At 45.6% G+C, this 5,206-nt stretch overlaps 1 protein-coding gene across 1 annotated transcript in view; it reads right to left on the bottom strand.

Moving 5' to 3' along the window:
* LOC128687578 (uncharacterized) overlaps nucleotides 1-3,929 on the bottom strand; it is a 36,321-nt gene extending 32,392 nt beyond the window's left edge. The window contains exon 1 of the mRNA XM_070084136.1: nucleotides 3,893-3,929. The gene's annotated coding sequence lies outside the window, so the exon portion shown is untranslated. The remainder of the gene's footprint in view (nucleotides 1-3,892) is intronic.
* Nucleotides 3,930-5,206: the final 1,277 nt, after the last annotated feature.

Below are 5,206 nucleotides of genomic sequence, written 5' to 3'. Positions count from 1 at the left end.
TTAAAAAGGGAGACAGACATGATGCACTAAACTACAGACCTGTATCACTAACGTGTATAGTATGCAAGGTCATGGAGAAGATCATCAGGAGGAAAGTGGTGGAGCACCTGGAAAGAAACAAGTGTATAATTGACAACCAGCATGGTTTCAGGGAAGGAAAATCCTGTGTCACAAACCTACTAGAGTTTTATGACAAGGTGACAGAAGTAAGACAAGAGAGAGAGGGGTGGATCGACTGCATTTTTTTGGACTGCAAAAAGGCCTTCGACACAGTTCCTCACAAGAGGTTACTGAAAAAGCTAGAAGATCAGGCACACATAACAGGAAAGGCACTGCAATGGATCAGAGAATACCTGACAGGGAGGCAACAACGAGTAATGGTACGTGACGAGGTGTCAGAGTGGGCGCTTGTGACAAGCGGGGTTCCACAGGGGTCAGTCCTAGAACCTGTGCTGTTCTTGGTATATGTGAACGACATAACGGAAGGGATAGACTCAGAAGTGTCCTTGTTTGCAGATGATGTGAAGTTAATGAGAAGAATCAAATCAGATGAGGATCAGGCAGGACTACAAAGAGACCTGGACAGGCTACAAGCCTGGTCCAGAAACTGGCCCCTTGAGTTTAACCCTGCCAAATGCAAAGTCATGAAGATTGGGGAAGGGCAAAGAAGACCGCAGACACAATATAGTTTAGATGGCCAAAGACTGCAAACCTCACTCAAGGAAAAAGATCTGGGGGTGAGTATAACACCGAGCATATCTCCTGAGGCGCACATAAATCAGATAACTGCTGCAGCATACGGGCGCCTGGCAAACCTACGGATAGCGTTCCGATACCTCAATAAGGAGTCGTTCAAGACACTGTATACCATTTACGTCAGGCCCATACTGGAGTATGCAGCACCAGTTTGGAATCCACACCTAGTCAAGCACGTCAAGAAATTAGAGAAAGTGCAAAGGTTTGCAACAAGACTAGTCCCAGAGTTACGGGGATTGTCGTACGAAGAAAGGTTGAGGGAAATCGGCCTGATGACACTGGAGGCCAGGAGGGTCAGGGGAGACATGATAACGACATATAAAATACTGCGCAGAATAGACACGGTGGACAAAGACAGGATGTTCCAGAGATGGGACACATACACAAGAGGTCACAATTGGAAGTTGAAGACTCAGATGAATCAAAGGGATGTTAGGAAGTATTTCTTCAGTCATAGAGTAGTCAAGTCGTGGAATAGTCTAGAAAGTGAAGTAGTGGAGGCGGGAACCATACATAGTTTTAAGGCGAGGTATGATAAAGCTCATGGAGCAGGGAGAGAGAGGACCTAGTAGCAATCAGTGAAGAGGCGGGGCCAGGAGCTATGACTCGACCCCTGCAACCACAAATAGGTGAGTACAAATAGGTGAGTACATACACATACACGTACATACATACACACACACACACACACACACACACACACACACACACACACACACACACACACACACACACACACACACACACACAAGCACTTGTGACAGCAGTAAGACAAGAGAGAGATTGGCTCCTGGAGTTCAATCCCACCAAGTGCAAAGTCATGAAGATTGGGGAAGGGCAAAGAAGGCCGCAGACGGAGTACAGTCTAGGGGGTCAGAGACTACAAACCTCACTCAAGGAAAAAGATCTTGGGGTGAGTATAACACCAGGCACATCTCCTGAAGCGCACATCAACCAAATAACTGCTGCAGCATATGGGCGCCTAGCAAACCTCAGAACAGCATTCCGACATCTTAAGAAGGAATCGTTCAGGACCCTGTACATCGTGTACGTTAGGCCCATATTGGACTATGCGGCACCATTTTGGAACCCACGCCTAGCCAAGCACGTAAAGAAACTAGAGAAAGTGCAAAGGTTTGCAACAAGACTAGTCCCACAGCTATGAGGTATGTCCTACGAGTAGAGGTTAAGGGAAAGCAACCTGACGACACTGGAGGGTAGAAGAGATAGGGGGGACATGATAACGACATACAAAATACTGAGAGGAATTGACAAGGTGGACAAAGACAGGATGTTCCAGAGATTGGACACAGTAACAAGGGGACACAGTTGGAAGTTGAAGACACAGATGAATCACAGGGATGTTAGGAAGTATTTCTTCAGCCACAGAGTAGTCAGTAAGTGGAATAGTTTGGGAAGCGATGTAGTGGAGGCAGGATCCATACATAGCTTTAAGCAGAGGTATGATAAAGCTCACGATTCAGAGAGAGTGACCTAGTAGCGATTAGTGAAGAGGCGGGGCCAGGAGCTCGGACTCGACCCCCGCAACCTCAACTAGGTGAGTACAACTAGGTGAGTACACATACACACACAGAGTAGCGGCCAGTGAAGAGGCGGGACCAGGAACTATGAATCGACCCCTGCAACCATAACTAGGCGAGTACACACACACACACACACACACACACACACACACACACACAGGTAGGACTTCAAAGAGACCTAGACAGTCTGGACACCTGGTCCAGCAACTGGCTTCTCGAATTTAACCCCTCCAAATGCAAAGTCATGAAGATTGGGGAAGGGCAAAGAAGACCACAGACGGAGTATAGGCTAGGTGGCCAAAGACTGCAATCCTCCCTCAAGGAGAAAGATCTTGGGGTGAGTATAACACCGAGCATGTCTCTGAAAGCACACATCAACCAGATTACTGCTGCAGCATATGGGCGCCTGGCAAACCTGAGAAAAGCGTTCCGATACCTTAGTAAGGAATCGTTCAAGACACTGTACACCGTGTACGTCAGGCCCATACTGGAGTATGCAGCACCTGTTTGGAACCCGCACTTGATCAAGCACGTCAAGAAATTAGAAAAAGTGCAAAGGTTTGCGACAAGGTTAATTCCAGAGCTAAGGGGAATGTCCTACGAAGAAAGGTTAAGGGAAATTGGCCTGACGACACTGCAGGACAGGAGGGTTAGGGGAGACATGATAACGAAATACAAAATACTGCGTGGAATAGACAAGGTAGGCAGAGACAGGATGTTCTAGAGAGGGGACAGAAACAAGGGGTCACAATTGGAAGTTGAAGACCCAGATGAGTCAAAGGGATGTTAGGAAGTATTTCTTCAGTCATAGAGTAGTCAGGAAGTGGAATAGCCTAGCAAGTGAGGTAGTGGAGGCAGCAACCATACATACCTGGAGTTTACCTGGAGAGAGTTTCGGGGGTCAACGCCCCCGCGGCCCGGTCTGTGACCAGGCCTCCTGGTGGATCAGCGCCTGATCAACCAGGCTGTTGCTGCTGGCTGCACGCAAACCAACGTACGAGCCACAGCCCGGCTGATCAGGAACTGACTTTAGGTGCTTGTCCAGTGCCAGCTTGAAGACTGCCAGGGGTCTTTAAGATGAGGTATGATGAAGCTCATGGAGCAGGGAGAGAGAGGACCTAGTAGCACTCAGTGAAGGGGCGGGGCCAGGAGCTGAGTATCGACCCTTACAACCACAATTAAGTGAGTACAATTAGGTGAGTATATATATATATATATATATATATATATATATATATATATATATATATATATATATATATATATATATATATATATATTATATATATATATATATATATATATATATATATATATATATATATATATATATATATATATATATATATATATATACACACACACACACACACACATACATGGTTTTAATTTTTCTGTAGGATATTAAAATTAATACTCTTTTTTTCTGATTCAACTTAGTACTAAGTATAATTTAGGTAGATTATATATTCTATATGAACAGTAAACAGTCCAAAAAACAACAGCAGTTAAAGAAAAGTAAATATAAAAAATAAATTAAAGAAAAGACGAAATGGTTACTTATAAATATTGGAAAGTTTCCCATGACCCACCTTGGTGTGAAGCTTAAGAAGAACTGAGAGTGAGTAAGGTGGAGCAAAGGCTTTAAGCTCTCTCTCTCTGGTCAGTCATGTGCCCATGACTCACAACTAACCTCTTTTGTGTTATACCTCATTAATCATCAACATGATCAATAATCTGGAGAAGGTAGTGAGCATCACGCTGATGGTGTCCCATGACACACACACACATACACAGATGAGGATCAGGCAGGACTTCAAAGAGACCTGGACAGGCTGGACACCTGGTCCAGCAACTGGCTTCTTGAATTCAACCCCGCCAAATGCAAAGTCATGAAGATCGGAGAAGGGCAAAGAAGACCGCAGACAAAATATAGGCTAGGTGGCCAAAGACTGCAAACCTCGCTCAAGGAGAAAGATCTTGGGGTGACCATAACACCGAGCATGTCTCCGGAGGCACACATCAACCAGATAACTGCTGCAGCATATGGGCGCCTGGCAAACCTGAGAATAGCGTTCCGATACCTTAGTAAGGAATCGTTCAAGACACTGTACACTGTGTACGTCAGGCCCACACTGGAGTATGCAGCACCAGTTTGGAACCCACACCTGGTCAAGCACGTCAAGAAATTAGAGAAAGGGCAAAGATTTGCAACAAGGCTAGTTCCGGAGTTCGGGGGTATGTCCTACGAAGAAAGGTTGAGGGAAATCGGACTTTCGACACTGGAGGACAGGAGGGTCAGGGAAGACATGATAACGACATACAAAATACTGCGTGGAATAGATAAGGTGGACAAAGACAGGTTGTTCCAGAGAGGGGGACACAGAAACAAGGGGTCACAATTGGAAGCTGAAGACTCAGACGAGTCACAGGAATGTTAGGAAGTATTTCTTCAGTCATAGAGTCGTCAGGAAGTGGAATAGCCTAGCAAGTGATGTAGTGGAGGCAGGAACCGTACATAGCATTAAGACGAAGTATGACAAAACTCAGGAAGCAGAGAGAGAGAGAGAGGATCTAGTAGCGATCGGCGAAGAGGCGGGGCCAGGAACTGAGTCTCGACCCCTGCAACCACAATTAGGTGAGTACATTTATGTGAGTACAATTAGGTGAGTATACACACACACACACACACACACATACACACACACACACACACACACACACACACACACACACACACACACACACACACACACACACACACACACAATTCACGGAAGGCAAATCCTGTGTCACAAACCTTCTGGAGTTTTATGATAAAATAACAGAAGTAAGACATGAGAGAGAGGGGTGGGTTGATTGCATCTTCTTGGACTGCAAGAACGCCTTTGACACAGTTCCTCACA

Source organism: Cherax quadricarinatus, chromosome 11, assembly GCF_038502225.1.
Source record: "Cherax quadricarinatus isolate ZL_2023a chromosome 11, ASM3850222v1, whole genome shotgun sequence".
Classification (NCBI taxonomy): domain Eukaryota; kingdom Metazoa; phylum Arthropoda; class Malacostraca; order Decapoda; family Parastacidae; genus Cherax; species Cherax quadricarinatus.
Note: the sequence above shows the minus strand (reverse complement) of the source record. Positions and strands in the feature narration are given on the sequence as shown.